This window comes from Scyliorhinus torazame, chromosome 1, assembly GCF_047496885.1.
Source record: "Scyliorhinus torazame isolate Kashiwa2021f chromosome 1, sScyTor2.1, whole genome shotgun sequence".
In the NCBI taxonomy this organism is placed as follows: domain Eukaryota; kingdom Metazoa; phylum Chordata; class Chondrichthyes; order Carcharhiniformes; family Scyliorhinidae; genus Scyliorhinus; species Scyliorhinus torazame.
In genome coordinates, this window is record NC_092707.1 from 119,422,133 (window position 1) to 119,446,849 (window position 24,717).

General features: G+C 45.8%; 1 protein-coding gene across 4 annotated transcripts in view; it reads left to right on the forward strand.

Annotated features, from left to right (window-relative positions):
• The window catches only part of LOC140411434 (tyrosine-protein kinase Fyn-like), a 461,382-nt gene that overhangs the window by 161,358 nt on the left and 275,307 nt on the right, over nucleotides 1–24,717 (forward strand). Inside the window, exon 1 of one of the 4 annotated variants that reach the window (XM_072500552.1) lies at nucleotides 3,522–3,540. The exons of 2 other annotated variants lie outside the window; for them this stretch is intronic. The gene's annotated coding sequence lies outside the window, so the exon portion shown is untranslated. Of the gene's footprint in view, nucleotides 1–3,521; nucleotides 3,541–12,051; nucleotides 12,765–24,717 lie in introns of those variants that run through there. One more of the 4 variants, XM_072500561.1, reaches the window with a different exon arrangement.

A 24,717-nucleotide genomic window follows, 5' to 3' on the forward strand; every position in this document is an offset into this window, starting at 1 on the left:
CTGTGCACTTGAGCGTGGCAGACTTGCACCGTCTGCTGCTGGTTGCTCAGATAAGGTTGCTAGACCTTCATGCTCTTGTTCATGCAAGGACTGCGTTCTGGAGTCTTGCGAGCTCGCTGTGGAGTCATGCAGTGGTCTCGCTGTGGAGTTGATCTGTGCGCTCTCAACGAAGTCGTGCAGATGTCTCGCTGTGGAGTCTGTCATCGCTTTCAGTGCAGAGTCGGGAACTCTTCGTGGTGCGTGGACCACTCTCTGTGTGGAGTCGGGGACTCTTTGTGGTGCATGGACCACTCTCTTGGCGTCAGGCCGCTCGCTGTGGGCTTGTACCGCTCTCTGTCTCTTGGCGTCAGACCGCAGCAAATTCCTGTACTCATGGGTCGGGATGTCGTCTATACTGGGCTGAGGATCCTCAAATCCGAAGAACTCGTCCATGACTGTGTCGGATGCTTCAATGTAAAACACATCGCGTTGCGGTTCGGATTTGGTGCTGAGGTCGCCACGTCCAATGATGAAATCATAGTCTGAATCATAGTCTTCAAGGACTAAATCATCTCTTAGGACGGCGCTAACTGCTTGTTGCAGGGTTCTGCGGAGGTTACTTTCAGCTACTGGGCGAAGTTCAGGCATTGTGCTGTTGTTCCAGGTGAAAGAATTGTGTTTTCTGGCTTAAAAAAATTTTTCCGCTATTTTCGGACATTTTCCCTTTAAGTGGGCATGGTCCGGGGCCTCTGACATCATTACGCTTGTGACGTAGAATGTAGGAATGGATTGCGCATGCGCAGATCGCTTTTCCTTCACTGTGCGCTCTTTTCGCAACTGCGCATGCGCGTCTTCTCGTGCATGCGCAAAACACTGTTTCGTCGGTTCGCGTCTTCTCGGGAACTGCGCATGTGCGGCCCCTTGCGCAAGATGGCTGCCAGTCAAAATTGCTGTTTGCTTCTGTTGCAAGCCTACCTTTGCCTCGTGGTGAGTATAGGCGCCAGTTTTACCGATTCCTGTTGTGTTCATCTCACAGTAGTTTTCAAACTTGTCCAGGACTATCTGGCAGTTTCTCTTGTCCTGCCCTTTGGAGTACTTGAAGGAGTTGAAGATTTCTCTTGCACTTTCACCCGCAGTGGTGAGTAGAAGATCTATCTTCTCAGCATCTAGGTCGGATGCTACCATGTAAATCTCAAATCACTGCTTGAATGCATGCCATTTGGCACTGAGATTTCTGTGGTACCTGAGCTGCTGAGGAACCGGAATCTAGATCATCTTGCCTGGGTGCTGTTGCTGGTAGTCACGGATCTTGCTGAGTTGAACTATATAGATTCAACAGGCACTTCTGGTACCATGATGTGTTATGTACTCTGGGATAACACAGGCTGCAACTTGATGCAGCTTTGACCAAAAGATACTCCAGACTTTGACGTCAGTTCAATGTGATTTATTGAACCATTAACACAGTTCTCTATGAGTTTGACTCTCCTGCTAATCTTGCTATAGTAACTCAGTATAACTAACCAGTCTGCTGTAAGCCATGTGGTGGGTGTGATGCTGCTGATCTGCCCCTGTCCTACTCTCTAAGTGTCGCCTATGGAAAGAGACAGAGGATGTGTGCCCTGTCCTTATATATGGGTGGTGTAATGCCCCCTTGTGGTAGTGTCACCTCTGGGTGTCTTGACTGCCCATTGGTCGTGTCCTATTCTATGCGTTCATTAGCTGTATGTCTGCATGTCATGACATCTCTGGTGCTCCCTCTAGTGTTTACTTAGTCGTAGTGTATTTACATTAACCCCTTGTGTATTTACAGTGATGCATATCACCACACTCCCCTTAACAAAACCATTCTGACTGTTCTTGATTAATCCCTGTCTCTCCAAATGCAGATTAATTCTGTCTCTCAGAATTGCTTCCAATAGTTTCCCCACCACTGAGTTTGGACTGACTGGCTTGTAGTTTCCTGTTTATCCCTTCCTCCCTTCTTGAATAATGGTACCACATTGGCTATCCTCCAGTCCTCCGCCACCTCTCCTGAGGCCAGAGAGGAGTTGAAAATTATTGCCAGCACCCCTGCTATTTCTTCCTTTGCCTCACTCCACTACCTGGGATACATTTCATCTGCCTCTGGATATTTGTCTACTTTTAAGCCTGCCAGACCACTCAGAACCTCCTCCCTGTCTATCTTAATCCCTTTAATTCATCATTGTCCTTCTCCCTGATTTCTATACCCACATCATCCCTCTCACTAATGAACACCGACACAAAGTATTCATTTAGAACCTTACCTACATCCTCTGGCTCCACACACAAATTACCTCTGTGGTCCTAAATGGGCCCTATTCTTTCCCTAGTTATTCTTTTACCCTTCATGCACTTGTAAAACAATTTAAGATTTTCCTTTATTTTACCTGCCAGTATCCTTTCATGTCCTCTTTTTGTTCTCCTAATTCCCTTTTAAAGTTCCCTCTTGTACATTCTATACCCCTGTCGGGCTTCTGTTGTTTTGAGCCCTTGATAGCTGCCATAAGCCTCCCTTTTTCTCCTTATCCAATGTTGTATATCCCTCGATATCCAGGGTTCACTGGATTTGTTGCCCCACCTCTTTACTCTATTTGAACATGTTGCCCTTGTACTCTCCCTGTTTCCTTCTTGAATGCGTCCCACTCTTCTGTCACAGATTTACCTGAACGTGTCTGCTCCCAGTCCACTGTGGCCAAATCACTCCAGACCTTATTAAAATTGGCCTTACCCCAGTTTAGAACCATCCTTGTTGTTTTCCACAGCAGTCTTACATCTCATGGAGTTATGATTGCTGTCTGCAAAATGCTCTCCCAAAGATATTTCAACTACTTGCCCGGCTTTGTTACCTAAAATTAAGTCCAGGACCTGGCGGATCCCGGACGAGCCCCCAGTTTTGTTAGGGTCCCGAATGAGAATTTTCAATTTATAAAACTGTAAGGAAATGTACCACAAGAGTGATAACACTGAGCAATAGGTATCTTTTATGGTAAAACAAACTTTAATTTAAACATAGAATTAACCACCTTAGTGACAAAGAAATACCTTTACGTTAACAGTTACAACAGTTCTTAATAAAATAAGAAATCTTAACTTACTTTCTAAACCTGCCACTATATTCCAATTAAGCAAACAAAATATAGTAATTACAACTCTTGAATAAAGGTAACAACCAGAAATTTATTGCTTTTCTTTGTGTAGAATGTTTGGAGAAGAACCTTTCAGGACCAAACTGAAACACCTCTGTTCAGATTAGAATTCTAGGACCCACTGACTCTCCAGACAGACATGGATTCTCCCATTAACTACATCATCCATACCCAAAGCATAAGACATTCTTTCGTCTCTCCTTACAAGATGTCCCTTGACCTGTGTAGCTAGGAGCAAACACAATACCCTTCATAAACAATCTTTTTTTTCTTTGTTCATTCATGGAATGTGGGCATCGTTGGCCGGGCCAGAATTTGTTGCCCATCCCTGAGGGCATTTAAGAGTCAACCACGTTGCTGTGGATCTGGAGTCACATATAGGCCAGACCAGGTAAGGAAGACAGATTTCCTTCCCTAATGGGCATTAGTGAACCAAGGTTTTTATAACAATCGACAATGGTTTCATGGTCATTATCAGACTTTTAATTCCAGATTTTTATGGAATTCAAATTCCACCATCTGCCCTGGCGGGATTCGAATCCATGTCTCCAGAGCATTACCCTGGGTCGCTGGATTACTAGTCCAGTGACAGTACCACTATGCCACTGCCTCCCCACAATCTATACCCCAGGTGTCCTTCAAATCTAAACAATATTCCATGAGCTAGTTATCTGTAAATAAGATCTGTTAGCAGAACACGTCCTGCAAATCAATGATTACCTAGTTTTTATGGCATATTGGTCACCGTTCTAGCAGTCAAAGTCACTGTATGTATCTTAACCCAAATTTTAAAAACGTTACTGCAAAAAAATATAAGGTATAAAATATGACAATTTCTTATATTCATTTCACACCACCCTCTCTTGTAGGACCTTCTATGTACCTACTGAAAATGTTCTCCCAGATGCAGTTTAAGAATTCCACTCCCTTTAAACCTTTAACACTGTGACTACCCCAGTTAATATTGGGAAAGTTGAAATCCCCTACCATCTCTACCCCAATACTTTTATACTTCTCTGAAATTTGCCAACAAATCTGCCAACATAATTCTCTTCCAGTATGTGTATTCAGGTCCACAATTAGAAAGCAGTAATGTTATACTGAAATAAATGATTTGCAAATATATTTTCTGACTCACATCTATAGAACACAACAGTACAAATCAGGCAAGGCTGGATCATTAATAGGCCAGGGTAGCTGTGGATGACCTTAATTAATTAGTAATGCCTGAGCAGTGAATCTGCACTCTGAGGATTGATTCAGTTTGAAGCAGTTTTAACGTTCTCTGCTTTAAAAAGCCTGTCGAACGGCCTGTCACTTCCATTGGAATTTAGATTTTGTTTGTTACTCAAATTAGATTTTTTTTCAGCCACTGCTTACTCATAATGGGGAAAGACAGATTTCTATTTAGTGCAATGATGCAGAATTGCTGGTGAAACGTGTATCATTGCTGGATGTTGAAAGTATAATTTAGACATTCCATACATAAATATTTAATATTATCATTGATTCTGTTCAGCAAAACTGAAGCAAATATTGGGAGGAAACTTTGATGCCTAATGTTAAAATCGCTTAATATATCTTCCACTAACCACGTAATACACAGAGGCAGAGACACACAAATTTCCCCATTTAAATGAATGAATGAGATGTGGGACATTTTTACTTCATTGTGTGAAAGCACAAAATTGAAATTTTTTAAAGATAGAAAAAGTTCAGTGTGCTAACAATTTGAACAGTAATATCAACAAGAGCAATAACCCATGTGAATCCATGATCAGTAGTTGGAGATAACAAACTGGCGGAATAGGAGCACTGCTAATTCACTTCATAAGATCGTCTTCCTGGTAAGAGAGCACAGCAAACATATTAAAATACTTCAGTCGCATCTTATTAATTCATTCAGACGGGGAGATTTATGTATCCTCCACCCGAATGGATGATGACTTCACCATAACACCTCGCATTGGGGACCATGGGCGTCATTCTCCGACCTTCCGCTGGGTTGGAGAATCGCCGGGGGCTGCCGTGAATCCTGCCCCCGCCGGTTGCTGAAGTCTCCGGCGGGGACCGGATATTCGGCGGGGGCGGGAATCAGGCCGCGCCGGTTGGCGGGCCCCCCCGCTGGATTCTCCGGCGTGGATTAAACCACCTTTTGGACGGCGGGACAAGGCGGCGCGGGCGGGCTCCGGGGTCCTGGGGGGGGGCGCGGGGCGATCTGACCCCGGGGGGGTGCCCCCAAGGTGGCCTGGCCCGCGATCGGGGCCCACCGATCAGCGGGCGGGCCTGTGCCGTGGGGGCACTCTTTTCCTTCCGCCTCCGCCACGGTCTCCACCATGGCGGAGGCGGAAGAGACTCCCTCCACTGCGCATGCGCGGGAAACTTTCAGCGGCCGCTGACGCTCCCGCGCATGCGCCGCCCCAAAATGTCATTTCCACGCCAGCTGGCGGGGCAACAAAGGCCGTTTCCGCCAGCTGGTGGGGCGGAAATCCCTCCGGCGTCGGCCTAGCCCCTCAATGTTGGGGCTCGGCCCCCAAAGATGCGGAGCATTCCGCACCTTTGGGGCTCCGCGATGCCCTTCTGATTGGCGCCGTTTTGGGCGCCAGTCGGCGGACATCGCGCCGTTTGGGGAGAATTTCGCCCCATATCTGTGTCACCTCTGTGTTATGGAGATGTTATTATTCTTGGAGGCTAGATTTCCCTGTTATGACCCGGTGAATTCATCTGCTCCCAACCACTTTCCAGCTGCCACTCTGGAAGGGTAATCTCTCAGCGGTGATACCACCACAAGCCCAGCAAGGAGGCCATGTGAAGCGCTGCCTGCAAACCAGCCACCCGATCCCTTTAACCTTAGTGGCTCACAACCATGAAGGGCCGCTAAGGCCTGTGAGCAGCTCCATCCCCCCAGGATGCCAAGACAGAACATTTCAACATTTTCCCATTGAAAGATGTTAAACTAACTGCCTGTAGTTTCCTAGTTTCTACAGGTATTTAAAAAGGAAAAGAGTGAGTAAAGTGAGTGTTGGTCCTCTAGTCAAGTGAATTAACAATGGAAGGTAAGGAAATGGCAGACGAATTGGACAGATATTTTGCATCTGTAGAGAATACACTTAACATCTCTGAAATAACTGTGAATCAGGAGGTGAAAGGGAGGGAGGAACTTAAAGCAATCAAAATCGCCAGGGAAAGGATACTGAGAAATTTACTGAGGCTCTTCAATGAATTTGTTGCTCAGATAGTAGATGCATTTACTTCAGCAGAATTGTTTTGTGAGCTCCTGACATCAGTTGCAGTTCTACAACCATTCAAAAAACATGCATTTTGGGCACGGTGCTCTGCTGACAGTTGAATTCTCCCAGGGACAGTAGAGACCTAATCCAATATTGTCTGGGACATTGGTTCCTGAAATCACACCAGTTATGACCACAGCAGATGTTAATTGCTGAGCAAACAACTCCCAGTGGGAAACTTATGGGCCATACCCTTTTTCTGTGTATTCTGAAAATGAGAAGAACACATACTGATCTCAGCAACAAGAAGTCCAGTAACACTTCTGGGATTTTATAAAGAAATAGTAAAAAATTTATTAACAAGAAGAAAAGAAAAAATAAGCACACAAGAATACAGTTGCACAGTTAAAAATAGTCTCACAAAATATTCCCACTTGGTCAGACCCACAAGTAACCATCTTCCAAGAAACACTCCCTTATAGATGTTTACCAATAGAAATCCAGTAATATTACCAAAGGCAAAACTGCTGTTGCTTTATTAAAGAAATGCAACACAACGTCAAACTTCTTCTACTCTGCTGTGGCAATTCAAGAAACTTCAGACCAACACTTTTCCGATTTGACTGGATGCCTGATTCAAACATCACTTCACCCAGCCCAGAGCTGTTTCCAGAAGTTCTTCCTCACACAGCCAATTATGAATCTGTTCAATATTTCTCCTCGCATATCCTTTTGCGCTTCATTTTTAATTCTGCTGTTCTCAGCACTTCTTTGAAGCTAACTTTTCCAAAATATGAAATCTTTCATGTCTCTCTTATCACCCCCAGTTTTGGGATCAAATGTGATTTAACAACTTTCCCTTGTTCACTTATGAAACCTTTACTTATGAAAGCTATAAAATCATTTTACTACCCTTTGAAATGTAACAACTGAAAAACAAGGACTCTCTCTATCTCCTAATGCAAATATCTGAACATCATTTATAAAACCACTTCATTACAAATGCTCATTTAGCACCTTTACTCATCTCATTGCTTAATGCTTCCATATAATCTATACTCGGCTTAATTAACTCTTTTTTACACACACATACACACACATAGACACACCCTGCTTTACAGACTGACACAATATTTCCCAAAAATATTTAAAAAAAACATTCATTCTCACACCTATAAAAGAGGCATGATGAGCTCTCAATTTCTACTCATTACCTGCATTGTAATATTTATTTCCTTTTGCCATTTTGTGATTAAAAGAAGTTGCAGTGTTTTTTCAAAAAGTGGGTAAAGAGAACCACATTATTACAGTTTTAAGAATAGAATCCACGGGCGGGATTCTCCGCCCCCCCCGGCCAGGTCAGAGAATCGCCGGGGGTCGGCGTGAATCCCGCCCCCGCTGTATTCCAAATTCTCCGGGCCCCCAAAAATCGGCCCGGTGTCAGTCGCGCTGCCTGCCTCGGAGAATGGCGGAGTCCGGCGCGATTCAATGGGCCCCGGGGCTGCCCGAATTCTCCGGCCCGTGATGGGCCGAAGTCCTGCCCGTCTTTTGCCGGTCCCGCCGGCGTAAATTGGAGTAGGTCACTTACTGGCGGGACCTGGCCTCCGGGGTTCTCGGGGGCGCGCGAGGGGATTTGGCCCCGGGAGGTGCCCCCACGGTGGCCTGGCCCGTGATCGGGGCCCACCGATCAGTGGGCGGGCCTGTGCCGTGAGGGCACTCTATTCTTCCGCACCGGAGGCTGTACTGGTCCACCATTCCCGGTGTGGAAGCAAAGCCATCTGCGCATGCACGGGGATGACGCCAGCACGCGCTGGCGCTCCCGCGCATGTGTCAACTCGCGCCGGCTGGCGGAGGGCCTTTGGCGCCAGTTGGGGTGGTGCCAAGCCCCTTTCCCGCCGCCTGGCGGGGCGCAAACCACTCCGGGGCGGGCCTAGCCCCTGAAACTGCGGAGGATTCCGCATCTTTGGGGCGGCCCGACGCCGGAGTGGTTCACGCCACTCCGTCCCGCCAGGACCCCCCCGCCCCGTCGGGTAGGGGTGAATCCCGCCCCACTTCCCTATATCCCACAATGAACCATGAAAGCCTACGAAGAGTTGCGTTTTTTGTAATTCTCCACCCCAGAGGATTGTGGATGCTCAGTCATTGAGCATGGTCAAGTCAGAGATCAATAGATTCTTGGTGAATAAGGGAATCTAAGCAAATGATTATCATAGAATTTACAGTGCAGAAGGAGGCCATTCAGCCCATCGAGTCTGCACCGGCTCTTTGGAAAGAGCACCCTACCCAAAGTCAACACCTCCACCCTATCCCCATAACCCAGTAACCCCACCCAACACTAAGGGCAATTTTGGACACTAAGGGCAATTTATCATGGCCAATCCACCTAACCTGCACATCTTTGGACTGTGGGAGGAAACCGGAGCACCCGGAGGAAACCCACGCACACACGGGGAGGATGTGCAGACTCCGCACAGACAGTGACCCAAGCCGGAATCGAACCTGCGACCCTGGAGCTGTGAAGCAATTATGCTATCCACAATGCTACCGTGCTGCCCCCTGGGGATAAAGAACAAAGAACAATACAGCACAGGAACAGGCCCTTCGGCCCTCCAAGTCTGCGCCGATCACGTGTCCTATCTAGACCAACCTCCTGTATCCTTCTATACCCCGTCTGTTCATGTGTCTATCCAGGTAAGTTTTAAAGGCCGCTAACATATCTGCCTCAACCACCTCACTTGGCAGTGCGTTCCAGGCTACCACCATCCTCTGTGTAAAAAACTTCCCCCACACATCTCCACTGAACCTTTCTCTCCTCACGTTGAACTTGTGCCCCCTTGTAATTGTCATTTCCGCCCTGGGAAAAAGCCTCCAATTGTTCAGCCTATCTATACCCCTACTAATTTTATAAACATCTATCAGGTCGCCTCTCAGCCTCTGTCTTTCTAGGGAGAACAATCCCAGTTTATTCAATCTCGCCACATAGCTAATACCCTCCATACCAGGCAACATCCTGATAAATCTTTTCTGTACTCTCTCAAAAGCCTCCACGTCCTTCTGGTAGTGCAGTTAGGTGGAGTTGAAGTCAAAGGTCAGTCTCGAAGAAATAGCCTCTGCCAGCTCTTATTTCTAGTGTTCCTATGTTCTCAGAATGGACTTGGAAAAGACAAATGTATTTCTCTTGACATCTTTGGCCCCCCCAGCTTCAGTTCCACCCAAGACCAAATTCCCACTTAATTTTCATGTGTGTGCTCAGGGTTTGCTGTCTTTCATATGCATTCAATTTACCTTGAAAAACCACCAGCCACATTTCAGACTGAAAGTAGATGCGGGTGAGTATTTTGTACATATAACTCAAAATAGCAGACATAAAGAAACACTCATTGGTTTTAAGCTTTTGCATGCATGTTTGGAGGGTCCTGGATGCACACATGCTGGTGGCTCGTTAATGAAATCTGTTAGGTTATTTATGATAAGAACACAGGTCCAGACTGAGTTGCACTGGGTTAAGGATTCTTTTCATGAGAACTTCAAATAAATGTTTGTACATGACCTGAACTTTTATTCAGAATTTGATTTTGTGTGTGGAATTACTTCCTGTAAATGTTGGCTGATCAGTATAGATACAGCTGCAGTCATTTGCTTTTTACCTCTCGATAAAGGGGACATTTTGTTGAATCATATTGTGAGTTTGCTCCCCCCCCCCATTAATTTCTAGTTCTGGGGAAGTGCTGCAAGATGAGTTGCCCAAATGACCTGCCTCACGGTTTAGTGGAACAATCACCAGAAGGTGACTAAACAGAGAATGCAGCACAGCCAGTGTTTGAACAGGGGCGGGCAAAACCTGTGGCGGAGTTGGGATCAGTGGGGATCTGGGGTGGGAAGGCCAGGGTGCAGCAACCTGTCCTGCTAACCGTCAACATCACCTGTACTCTATCCAGATTCCCCAAGAGGACAACTGACACCTACCTAAATGTTGCTTTACTGATGCTAGGATTAACAACACAAGCCACAGCCTGTCTACACCATTCACCTCCATGTACTGCTTTGTAAGAACTCACCCTTTTCAAAAATTGTGCTGATAACCCTCAACCCCTGCTTACTTTCCAGTGACCTTAATGTATTGTATTGCATACCATGAGGTTTTCCTGCTTTGAGAATGGATGCTGTTATATTTTGTTAGGATTTGAAAAAGTATTATTTTTCTGACACATTGGCGACCCTCTTTAAATCTTCTCACAGACCCTCGTTGAGGAACCCTGCTTTGAGTAATTGATGGTGTTTGTTGTTTCTTGCTTCAGTTATAGCAAGGCAGGAGGGCTACTGGGAGGAGGAATATGATAGCACAAATGACATGGGTAAAGTGCATTAATCTGGAAGACTGCATTAATCATAGTTGTACTTCAATATTTCCAATTTATATCAATGTGTATTTTTTGATGACTTTACAAGGAACACAAGATAACAATCAAGCAAATTTGTTTTAAAGAACTTTTATCCCAGTAAGCTCTCAGTAATTGCCTCAGGAGCTGGCAGAGGGGAGTGTGTGATTGCAAGGTCCTACCACTCCTAAATTTATTGAGTGAACATTCAGAGTGCTTATAATTTTTAATTTGGTCAAAAGTTGTGTTAGTTTGGGGAGAAAGCAGGAAAATGGGATTGTGTAAATTCAGTTGCTGAGGGGTCACTTCCTGCTAAAATGTGTATTTTTCTATGTAAAGTAACTTTTCCCTGTGTAAATTCAATTAACTGACTGGGTGTTTGGCACACAGGCCTAAATTAATAGATTAAAAGTGTGTGTTATTTGCAATCAAGGCTCTTAATCTTTCATCTCGTAATTTCTTTAACTGATCAGTTCTAACAAGTTTTACTGATTTTTGACTCAGAATTAACAGAGCTACTAATTGATCTAGTTTGTTAAAATCTTGTGGGTTCTTCCAGTTGATCACAAGATTCCTTCAGCTGCAAGCGAAGGTATCATTTGGTCTGGTTTGTAACCCTGCCTCTCTCAGTCCGTCTCGTGCTGTTCCTCTCCAGAACACCAGCCAATAATATCATGATGTTTTTATAACCTTTTCATAGAGTAAGTAAATTAAAGAAAATAACGTGTGGATAACTGCAAGCCTGAAAGTGAAGCTGTCGTTTTCCATATTCGCAACTTACATTTTATAAATGAAAACCCACTGAAAAGTTGAATCGAGATATTAAAAATTGAAAGAAGGGCAAAAAGACAAGACATACTGGGCATAGAACATAGACACATGTTAACCGAGTCAGATCGAGGAGCAAGAATTTTGAAAATTGCGGTTCCTAATTTTGAAATGCTTGTTTTGAATGCTGAGGGCTACAGGTTTCTGTAAATGTTTCTTTGTAAGAATTCACAAATGCAGCCATTTGGAACTGAACAAATTCTAATGGGTTCAATTTCTGTAGTAATTAATTTCATTTTAAATTGACTCAAACCTCACAGCTGCTCTAATCTGAAGGAAATTATTAACAAAGCATTGAAATGGTGCATAATGTATTTCAGGCTGGCTGTGATTGGGTGCTTTTTAACTAGGTCAAAAGTCGTGTTGAATAGCTGTCCTTTGATTTGACAGGGTTGAGAATTCCTTTCTGCCTCCACATCGACAGCACGCAGGGAATGCCATTGTCCCTCGACAGCTGTGAGCGGCTCTGCAGAGAGACTGGATGTGGCTTTCTGAAAACAAGGAACAAAAAGGATGATCGGTGTATTAGGACAGCATTAGAAGACTTTGCCCAGTACAATAATAAGGCAGTCAGATGAGTAGAAACCCATGCTCAGTTACTCAGTTTCGGCAGGAGTTATGGTGGAGATGGTTTCAATATGTTATGCTAGGGAGGAGCAGCAGCCAGAATTCCTTCTCCTGATCATTATCTAATGGCTTTTTCCTCAAATAAACACACATGAACATTGAGCAGGAACAAAACATTCCGGTGCTCTTCAATGTGAAACAATACATCACCTATATTTCCATGTTGTGTTTTAGGATACAGGCATGTCAGTATTTATTAATTATACCTGCTTCATTGAGGACAGAAATAGTTGACAGTGTACTGTGAAACTGTGAACTGTTGTATGCAAACCAGATCATGTACAGTGATAGTTCCCTTCCCTGTGAGCCAATTGAATCTTATACTTCTTATGATTCAGCCTTCAATTTTGTCAAATTTGAAGAATTAATTTTCATGATGGAATTTGAACTCGTGCCCCCTGGGATGCTAGTCCAGGACTATAGCCACCAGGTTTCTGTCCCATTCATATCCTTCAAACCCTGAAAAAGAACTGAAAACAGGCAAATAGCTGATTTCTTTCTAAAGCTTGAAGTAAAGACTGGACAGAACGACTCCAATTAATTGAAATAAGGTAATTAAATATCAACAAGAATTAATTTGTTAGATTATTGTCATACTGATTATCTTATCTTTGGGCAACTTAATAATCAAGTAATTATGAACAATTAATGTGTTGACCTGATCGTCTTTGATGTCTTTCTGGCAGCTTGTACCATTTAGTGCATTTCTAAGCTGATTTTATTTTGTGTCTTTTTTAACCATGAGAGTATGATTTAGATAAGTCATTTTACTCCAATTTCAAGACTAATTGCAAATGCGAGTATCCCCCCATAACATCCTGCCTGTTACCTTGAACTTGTGTTGCCACGTGACTGACCCTTCAACTAAGGGGAACAGCTGCTCCCTATCCACCCTGTCCATGCCCCTCATAATCTTGTAAACCTCGATCACATCGCCCCTCAGTCTTCTCTGCTCCAGTGAAAACAACCCAAGCCTATCCAACCTCTCTTCATGACCTCAATGTTCCATCCCAGGCAACATCCAGATGAAGCACGTCTGCACTCCCTCCAGTGCAATTACATCGTTTCTATAATTTGGCGACTAGAATTGCACACCGTACTCCAGGTGTGGCCTCACAAGAGTTCTGTACAACTCTAACATGATCTCCTTGCTTTTGTAATCTATGACTTGATTAATAAAGGCAAGTGTCTCTTATGCCTTTTTCACCCCTTATTTACCTGCCCTTCTGCATCCAGATATCTATGGACAAACACGCCACGGTCCCATTGTTCCTCAGAACTTCCCAGTGTCAGGCCATTCATGGAATACTTCCTTGTAAAATTACTCCTTCCAAAGTGTATCACCTCAGACTTTTCATGGTTAAATTCCATCTGTCTCTTTTTTGCCCATTTGACCATCTATCCATATCTTCCTGTGACCCAAGACACTCAACCTCACTGTTATCCACCCATCCAATCTTTGTGTCATCTGCAAACTTACTGATCCTACCCCTCACATCTATGTTGTTTACATAAATGGCAAATAATAGTACGGATCCCTGTGGTATGCCACTGGACAATGACTTCCAGTCACTAAAGCAGCCATCTGTCATCACCATCTCTCTCCTACAGCTGAGCCAATTTTGAATCCCCCTTATCCCATGTGCATTTACCTTCTTTATAAGTTTCCCATGTGGGGCCCTGTCAAAGGCTTTGTTGAAATCCATGTAATCTACATCAACTGCACTACTCTCATCTGCACACCTGGTCACATGCTCAAAACATTCAGTCAAATTTGTTAGGCATGACCTCCCTCTGACAAAGCCATGTTGACTATTCCTGATCAAACCTTGCCTCACAAAGTGGAGATAGATTCTCTCCTTCAGAATTTTCTCCACTAGTTTCCTACGACTGACATGAGACTCACTGGTCTGTAGTTCCGTGGCTTATCTCTACAACCTTTCTGAAATAGTGGGACCACATTAGTTGTTCTCCAGTCCTTTGGTAATTCCCCGTGGCCAGAGAGGAATTCAAAAATTGGGTCATGATCTCCTCCCTCACCTCCTACAGCATCCTGGGACTCAATTCATCCGGACCTGGGGATTTGTCCACTTTTAAGCCTGACAACACAACCAATATCTTGTCACTCCCTATGACAAATTTCTCAAGAACCTCACAGTCTCTCTTCCTGAGATCTACCTCCTCATTCTCTTGAGTTAAGACAAATGTGAAGTATTCATTCAACACCCTACCAATGTCCTCTGGCACCATCCACAGATTTCCTCCTTTGTCCCTAATAGGCCCTACTCTTTCCCTGGTTATCCTCTTCCCAGTGATATACTTATAGAATATCTTGGACTTTTCTCTACTTTCACCGGCCAGAGCTTTCTCATATCCCCCCCTTTGCTCTCTTAATTGATTTCTTAAGCTCCATCCTGCACTTTCTGTACTCCACTAATGCCTCCATTGATTTGCTCCCCTTGTACTTGCTAAAGCCTCTCTTTTTCTTCCCGTCGTTTCCTGAATATCTCTGGCCATCCGTGGTTCTCTGGGCTTGTTACTCCTTACTATTACCCTAGAGGGAACATGTTGAGCCTGTACCCTCTCCATTTCCTTTTTGAATGCCCCCCACTGCACTTCTGTAGATTTCCCCACAAGTAACTTTTTACAGTCTACCTTGGCCAAGGTAGAATTTACAGTGCAGAAGGAGGGCATTCGGCCCATCGAGTCTGCACCGGCCCTTGGAAAGAGCATCCTACTTAAGGCCACACTTTCACCCTATCCCCATAATGCAGGAACCCCACCTAACCTTTTTTTCGACACTAAGGGCAATTTAGCATGGCCAATCCACCTAACCGGCATGGCTTTGGACTGTGGGAGGAAACCGGAGCACCCGGAGGAAACCCAAGCAGACACGGGGAAAACTTGCAGACTACGCACAGACAGTGGCCCAAGTCGGTAATCGAACCTGGGACCCTGGAGCTATGAAGCAACAGTGGTAACCACCGTACTACCATGCCGTCCACGCCTTATTTTACTAAAATCCACTCTCTTCCAATCCAAAACCCTTTTTTGTAACTTGTCTATTTCTTTGTAAAATTAGAAGGTCGATAAAAGTAGTCCAGTTGACATGGTGTAAGAGGATTTGCAAAAGGCATCAAGTGCCTGACAATAGGATTGTGAACAAAATGAATGCTCATGGAATAAAAGGGACAGTAATAACATGGGTACAAAATTGGCTGATCGACAGGAAAGAGACAGTAGTGGTGAATGGTTGTTTTTTGAATTGGAGGAAGGTATACAGTAGGGTTCTCCATCAAACCGGTAGCGTAACAGGATTCCTGACATTCAATGTCGGGATGCCATTAGAATAAATTTAAATCGAACGGTCAAATCTTACGGCTGATAATTACCCCCGCCCCTATACGTTATCCATTCAAGTTGGTGTGAGGTCATGCCACCGTCAGTTATGATTGGTCTCCCATGGTGTGCATCTGGTGGGCAGACCCACTGGAAGATCTCAGGTGAGTGCATTGCTCAGAGGGGGGAGGGGGGGGGGGGGGGGGATATGTTCGGGCAGTAACCAGAGTTGTTGCGTGGGGAGGGGTTGCAGAGGCGGGAGGTGTTCCATCTTTAAAAATGGCATCCCAATCTGTAAAAAAACTAATTCAGCATGCATCGATAGACTAATGTTGTGGGAACCACCCCTTGGTTTTCATTTCTCTAAATTGCTAACGACACGGCGGGAAAGCCTCAAAACGGGAAAATTCTGTCCTTAGACTTTGGTGGGCAGGGTACAATCTCAAGATTTGTGGCTGGAACAAAAATTGGAAATATCATGAACTGCCAAGAGGATAGAGCAGAGATGTACTTCTGAGGCTGTATAAGGCTCTAGTCAGACCCCATTTGGAGTATTGAGCGCAGTTTTGGGTCCCACATCTAAGGAAGGATGTGCTGGCCTTGGAGAGGGTCCAGAGGAGGTTCACAAGAATGATCCCTGGAATGAAGAACTTGTCGTATGAGGAACGTTTGAGGACTCTGGATCTGTACTCATTGGTGTTTAGAAGAATGAGAGGGGTTCTTATTGAAACTTACAAGCTACTGCGAGGCCTGGATAGAGAGGACGTGGAGAGGATGTTTCCACTTGTAGGAAAAACTAGAACCAGAGGACACATTTTAGACTAAAGGGACGATCCTTTAAAACAGAGATGAGGAGAAAGTTCTTCAGTCAGAGGGTGGTGAATCTGTGGAACCCTTTACCGCAGAAGGCTGTGGAGGACAATTCACTGAGTGTCTTTAAGACAGAGATAGATAGGTTCTTGATTAATAAGGGAATCAAGGTTTATGGGGAGAAGGCAGAAGAATGGGGTTGAGAAAATATCAGCCATGCTTGAATGGTGGAGCAGACCCGATGGGCCGAGTGGCCTAATTCTGCTATGTCTTATGGTTTATGGTCTTATGATAGCAATAAACTTGAATCATAGAATACTTACAGAGCAGAAGGAGGCTATTCAGCCCATCGAGTCTGCACTGACCCTCTGAAAGAGTACACCACCCTAGTCTACTTCCAATAACCCCTTAGCCTAACCCACACATCCCTGGACACTAATGGGTAATTTATCATGGCCAATCCGCCTAATCACACATCTTTGGACTTGTGGGAGGAAACCGGAGCACCCGGAGGAAACCCACACAGACACAGGGAGAACGTGTTACCTCCACACAGAGAGTCACCCAAGGCCAGTATTGAACCAGGGTCCCAGGCGCTGTGAGGCAGGGCTGGTGGAATGGATGGGCCTGTGGCAGATGAAATTTAATGTAGATAAGTGAGAATTGATTAATTTTGGAAGAAAGGACACAAAGAGCCAAAATTAAATAAAGTGTGCAAATCCAAAAGAGAAACTGGAGAAGAGGGACAAATACATATGCACAAATCATTGAAGGTAGCAGGGCAGGCTACGAAAATGGTTAATAAAGTATACAGCAAACCGGGTGAGCTCGGAATATTTCAGGCTGCTCCGGGGGTCGAAGCAGGGATGTTCACTCTCCCCATTGCTCTTTGCCTTGGCTATAGAGCCATTGGCAATGGCGCTGAGAGCGTCAAGGGATTGGCAGGGGATAATATGGGGGGTGGAGCATAGGGTCTCGCAATATGCGAATGATTTGCTGCTGTATATTTCGGACACGTTTGAAGATATTGGGGGGATTATGAGGATTTTGGAGGAATTCGGCTGGTTCTCGGGGTCTAAATTGAATATGAGGAAGAGCGAGGTCTTTCGATCCAGGCGAGGCAGCAGGAGAAGAGGCTTGGGGAGATGCCGTTTAGAGTGATGGTGTGGGGGGCGGGGGGGGGGGGGGGGGGGGGGATTTTCAGTACTTGGGCATTCAGATGGCACAGGGGTGGGAGCAGCTGCACAAGCTGAATTTTGCTCAGTTGGTGGAACAGATGAAAGGGGGACTTTAGGAGGTGGGATGTGCTCCCGCTGTCATTGGTTGGACTGGTACAATCGATGAAAATAACGGTCCTTGCCAGGTTCTTGTTTGTGTTCCAGAATCTCCTGATTTTTATTTCTAAGGCTTTTTTTAAGAGGGTGAATGCGATGATTTCAGGATTTATTTGGGCGGATAAAGCCCCGCGGGGGAAGAAGGTGTTGCTGGAGCTGTGTCAAAGGCGGGGGCGGGGTTGGCTCTCCCAAACTTCATGCATTATTACTGGGCAGCGAACATAGCTATGGTTCGGTAGTGAATAGTAGGGGAGGGGTCGGTGTGGCAGCGGATGGAGGCAGCCTCTTGCAAGGATACGAGTTTGGGGGCATTGTTGACTGCGCCTCTGCCATTCCCGCCAGCCAGGCACCCCACAGGCCCTGTGGTGGAGGGCGGTCCTTACAGTGTGGGGACAGTGCCGGCAGCATCAGGAGCTGGAGGGGACCTCGGTTTGGACACTGATTTGTGGAAATAATCGGTTTGTTCCGGGGGGGTGGCTGTGTGGGGTTTTGGGGTTGCATCGGGCAGGGATTGAGCGGTTTGGGGACCTGTTCATTGATGGCAGCTTGGCGGAGTTTGAGGAAGAATTTGAGCTGCCGTCGGGAATGGGTTCCGGTATTTACAGGTGAGGGACTTTGTTCAGAGGCAGGTACCTTCCTTTCCTCACCTGCTGCCCAGGGGCTACAGGACAAGGTGGTGCGAAGAACAGGGGTAGGGAAGTGTAAAGTGTCGGAAATGTACAAGGAGCTGATGGATTGGGAGGAAACACGATAGGGGGAGTGAAGCACAAGTGGGAGGAAGAGCTGGGTAGGGAGTTGGAGGCTGGGCAGTGTGAGGAGGCCCTGAGGAAGGTGAATCCTTGTCGTGCGCTAGGCTTAGCCTGATCCAGTTTAAATTGGTCCACAGGGCGTATATGACTGGGGCCAGGATGAGTAGATTTTTTGAAGTGGTGGAGGATAGGTGTGGGCGCTGTGCAGGTGAGCCTGCGAATCATGTCCACATGTTTTGGGCATGTCCGAAGCTTGGGGGATTCTGGCTGGGGTTTGCCAATGTTATGTCGGAGGTCCTGAAGATGAAGGTGGTCCTGAGTCCAGAAGAAGCGATCTTCGGAATGTCAGAAGACCTGGAAGTCCAAGGGGCGAGAGAGGCAGATGTCTTGGCCTTTGCCTCCCTGGTAGCCCGGAGACGGATATTGTTGGACTGGAGGAACTCGGGGCCGCCAAAACCAGGGGTGTGGGTAAGCGACCTGGCAGAGTTTCTCAGGTTAGAAAATATAAAGTTCACCTTGAAGGGTTCTGTGGAGGGGTTTGTCCGGAGGTGGCAGCCGTTTATCGACTTCTTCGAGAAAAATTAAGATGTCAGCAGTGAGGAGGGGTTTAAATGGGGAGGCGGGGGATTGTGAAGTGGGGGGCGAAATGGTGGGGTATTTTGTTGAGTTTTTTAATAGCAGCTCTGTTGGTTTGTTTTGACTTTTGATTATGTTTGTTGTGTGAAAAGATAAATGCCACAATAAAATATTTTAAAAAAATATATATATACAGGATCCTGGGAATTATAAATACAGGTAGAAGGTACCAAAACAAGGAAATTACGTTAAAACTGTACAAAACAAAAATTTGGGCGGAATTCTCCGACCCCCCGACGCCGGGATGCAGTTCTCCGCAGTGCGGAGAATTGCCGCCATCGGCGGTGGCATGGTCGGCGCGGCGCCGGTCGGGGTATGCGCCGAGGGCCGGCGCGCCGATTCTCTGTGCCGGATGGGCCAAGCGGCCGTCAACAAAAAGCCGAGTCCCGCCGGTGGCGTTCTAACATCCTGTGGGCCATCGGGACCTCGGCGTTGAAGGGTCCCGGGCAGCCTGGGCGGGGGGGGGGGGGGGTCCGGCCTCCCTGGCCCGCGATCGAGGCTCATCGATCCATGGGCCGGCCTCTCTGCCCCCCAGCCTCCTTTCCTCTGCGCCGGGTTCTGTAGCCCTGTGCCATTTGGCGTTGGGGCTGCCGCGGGGAAGAATGCCACTGTGCATGCGCTTGTTGGCGGCGTCCCAACTGCGCATGCACGGACCCTGCGGCGCTGGGTTCAGGACGGGATAGGCAGCTGGAGAACCGTCCTAGCCTCCTGTGCGCCACAGAATGGGGTCCCGGAACGGGCACCGACGCCTGAGTAAAACAGTCTCGTTTTTACTCTGGCGTCGGCACTTAGCCGCCCGTTGGGAGAGTCCCGCCCAAATAGTTTGGCCTCAACTGGAGTACAGTGCCCTTTTCCGGGCACCATACTTTAGGAAGGACATGAAGCTTTTGGAGAAGTGGATAAAAGATTCACAAGAATGGTTTTAGGATTGAGGAACTTCAGTTTTTGGATAGTTTGGAGAAACCGGGTTGTTCTCATTGGATCTGAGAAGAGTAAAAGAGATTTGACAGACACGGAGGGAACCTTTCCTTTGTGTGCTTTGTAATGGAACTGTACAACCATTTCTCATACAAAACAGCAGGAATCTTTTGCAATGTTATTTCTTTATTTTAAACTGAATAAAGTTCATTTGGCAGACACACACCTCATCAAAAAAACAGTTCAGTTGACTTGGCTGAGTTCACCATTGCTTTTGTTCTTGAATATTGATCTATATATATATATATATATATATATATATATATATATAGTGTATGTATACATATCTATATCCAAATATCTGTATCTATTCATTTGCATATCCGCAGTCCGATACTGGAAAACTGAGCTACATATTTTCTTTGAATTTTGAATTGCCCGGAAAATGGCCACATGTCACGCAGCCACATGACTGTCACAAAGTTATTCGGGTGCACATGCTCCTGTGACCTCTGTGAAGCAAGCAGTTATTCACCATCAGCATTACAGAACTCAATCTTCATGGCTCGTTATCTGTGGATTCCCACCTTGAACGGTTATTGTTTTCAAGCACATCTGTTTCAACCCAATCCCAAAGTGAAATGATCCAATATTGGGTGGAATTTGGGGTGAAGGAGACTGAAGCCTGTAATAAAAACAGAAACTACTGGAAATACACAACAGTTCTGGAGGAATGTGCAGAGAGAGAGCGTTTTGAGCTGAAGGAACTGGAGGAAGGTAGAAATGTGATGGGTTTTATGCAGCTGGAAGTGGGGAGGGGGAAGGAAGGACTGAAGGGAAGGTCTGGGATAGGGTAGACAGCAGGAAGATTAAATAGCAAAGATCTCATGGAAACACAAAGGGAAGAGTTGCATAAAGGAACCGTTGTCTGCAGTGAGTGTGAATGGCAGAAGATTGAACAGCTCTGTTTCAAAGCAAATACATGAAAAACAAGATTCAACAGGCAGGCCACATGACAAAAGACATCTCAAAATGGGGGACAGTGTTCATGGATTGAAATTGTTGACCTCAATTTTGAGTCCAGAAGGTTGTAAAGCCTAGAGGGCACTGTTCTGATGGACTTGCAGTAAGTTTCACCAGAGAACACGGCAGCATGGCTAAAAACAGAAATGTGAGCCAGAGAGCAAGACTGTGAATTAAAATGGCAAGCGTCTGGAACCTCAAGGACATGCTCACGGGATAAGTGGAGGCATTCTGCAGGACCCAATCTGCTGTTTCGTCTCCCAGTGGAGAGGAGAATGCATTGCGACCAGCAAATGCAGCAGACTAAATTGGAAGGAGTACAAGTAAATGACTGATTCACCTGGCAGGAATATTTTGGGCCTTGGCCGTATAGGAGAGAGGAGATATAAGGGCAGAGTTTTTAAAATTCTTTCATGGGATGTGGGCCTCGCTGACGAGGTGGCAATTTTTGTAGAACCCAAATTGCCCTTCAATTGAATAGTTTGCTACTTTTCTCATGTAAGTCAAACCAGGGAAGACAAGCAGATTTCCTTCCTCAAGAACATTAATGAACCAGATGGGTTTTCTCATGGTCTTCATTATTGAGACTGGCGTTTGAATTCCAGATTATTAATTGAATTTAAATTCTACCAGCTGCTAATGTCCCCAGAACATTAGCCTGGACTTCTGGATTGCTAGTCCAGTGACATTACTGCTACACCACCGTCCTGTGATTGCATGGGAAGGTGCCATGGGAAAGGGATGGAGTTTTGGGGTCATTGAGGAGTGGACCATGATTTTGCAGAAGGAACAGTCTCTTTGGAATGTTGACAGCGGAGGGGAGGGGAAGATATATTTGGCAGTGGCATCATGTTGGTGGTAGCAGAAATGGTGGAGTATGATCCTTTGTATGGGGAGGTTGACAGGATGGAAAGTGAGGACAATAGAGATCCTAACATGGTTTTGGGAGGGAGGGGAAGGGGTGAGAGCAGTAATGGGTCAGACATGGTTGTGGGCCGTGTCAGCCCTGGGTGTATCCTCGGGGAATAAGGATGATACGTCAGCAGAGCTGTTGTGGAAGATGCGACGAAGTTGGAGAGCTTATCATGAATATTTGTAGGCAACATATCCCCAGAAATAGAGACAGAGAAGTCAAAGGTGGGAAGGGAAGTATCTTTTTTATTCATTTGTGGAATGTGGGTGTCGCTGAGTAGGTCGGCATTCGTTGCCCATTTCTTCTTGCCCTTGAGAAGGTAGTGGTTAGTTGATTTCTTAAACTGCTGCAGGTTTTATGGTGTAGGTACACCCACAGTGCTGTTAAGGAGGGATTTCCAGGATTTTGACCCAGCAATAGCAAAGGAACGATGATATATTTCTAAGTCAGGATGGTGAGTAGTTTGGATGGAAAACTCCAGGTGGTGGTGTTCCCATGTATCTACTGCCCTTGTTCTTCTAGATGCTAGTGATTATGTGCTTGGAAGGTGCTAGCTAATGAACCTTGGTGAGTTCTTGCATTGCATCTTGTAGATGGTACACACGGTTGCTCCTGTGCGTTGGTGGTGGAGGGAGTGAATGGTTGTGGATGGGGTGCCAATCAAATGGTCTGCTTTGTTATGGATGGTGTCAAGCTTCTTGAATGTTGTTGGAGCTGCACTCATCCAGACAAGTGGAGAGTATCCCATCACACTCCTGACTCGTGCCGTGTAGATGGTGGACAGGATTTGGGGGGTCAGGAGGTTAGTTACTCACTGCAGGATTTCTAGTCTCTGATCTGCTCTTGTAGCCACAGTATTTATATCATAGAATCATAGAACTTACAGTACAGAAGGAGGCCATTCGGCCCATCGCGTCTGCACCGGCTCTTGAAATCCCAATCATATATCCCAAGCTTGGATAAATGGCCAGTCCAGTTCAGTTTCTGGTCAATGGTAATCCCCAGGATGTTGATTATGGGGGATTCAGCATTGGTAATGCCATTGAATGTCAAGGGAAGATGTTTATATCCTCTCTTGTTGGCGATGGCCATTGCTTGGCACTTGTGTGGTGTGAATGTTATTTGTAACTTATAAGCCCAAGCCTGGATATTATCCAGGTCTTGCTGCATTTGAACATGGACTGCTTCAGTATCTGAGGAGTCGCAAATTGTGCTGGCCATTGTGCAATCATTAGCAAACATCCTCACTTCCTGGAGCTGAGATGACTGACCTCCAAAGCCCATAGTTACCTAACTTTCTGCAAGATGACTCCAACTGTTGGAAAGTTTTCCCCTAATTCCCATTGACTCCAGTTTTGCTCGGGCTCCTTCATTCCACATGTGACCAAATGAGTAGCCCTGGTGGAACCCAAACTGAGCATCAGTGAATAGGTTATCGCTATGCAGTGTGGCTTGAAAGCACTGTTGATGATCCCTTCTATCACTTTACTGGTGATTTGTCCTGATTTTGTGTAGAGGACATATCTGGGAAATTTTCCACATTGCTAGCTCGATGCCAATGTTGTAGCTGTAATGGAACAGCTTGACTAGGAGCATAGCAAGTCCTGGAGCACGAGTCTTCAGTACTATTGCTGGAATATTGTCAGGGCCCAGAGCCTTTGCAGTATCCAGAGCCTTCAGCCGTTTCTTGATATCATGTATGGTGAATCGATTTGGCTGAAGACTGACATCTGTGATGCTGGGGACCTCCGGAGGAGACTGAGATGGCCCGTCCACTCGGCACTTCTGGCTGAAGACTGTACAAAATGCTTCAGCTTTATCTATTGCACTGATGTACTGGGCTCACCCGTCTCATTGATGATGTAGATATTTATGGGACCTCCTCCTCCAGTGAGTTGATTAATTGTCAATTGTGAAGGTGAGAGAGGGCTGGAAATTTCTTTCAAGGAAGTGAGACAAGTTAAAGGAGAAATTCATAGAATTTACAGTGCGGAAGGAGGCCGTTGGGCCCATCAAGTCTGCAGCGGCCCTTGGAAAGAGCACCCTACCCAAGCCCACACCTCCACCCTATCCCCGTAACCCTGTAACCCCACTCCATCTTTTTGGAAACTAAGGGCAATTTAACATGGCCAATCCACCTAACCTGAACATCTTCCGACTGTGGGAGGAAACCGGAGCATCTGGTGGAAACCCACACAGACACGGAGAGAACGTGCAGACTCCACACAGACAGTGACCCAAGCCGGGAATCGAACCTGGGACCCTGGAGCTGTGAATCAACTGTGCTAACCACTGTGTTACCGTGCTGCCCGATTGTTCAATGAGGGAACAGGTTCTGCCAGGTGGAGGGGATGGTGGTGGACGGGAACTGTTTAGGCCTCTGGGCGTGGACGAAGCAGAGAGTCGCCAGACTGTCCTCGTTAGGGAATTGAAGATTTGTTTATTAAAAGCTTAGCGAGATAATCAGAATAAATGTTTCAGGAAAAGATCTGTTACTGATTCTTATTTTTCTCTTGGCTTGACTTCAAACAGTTAGTATGTGGTTTTGATAAACAATTTATTTTTGTAATTATGTATAATTTTATATTGCAAACCCAGATGCCAGTCATAGATCAGATTACTGTGGTACATTGCACATGGTTTCTAAATTCCCAATGGAAGAAAGACCACAGTTCGTCATAAAATATTTTAAAAACTGATTACTGAATTTTGAATTCATGACCTCTACATTTGTGAATCGGAACTGGAAATATATACAGGTCTGCAGACCTGTTCTCAAACA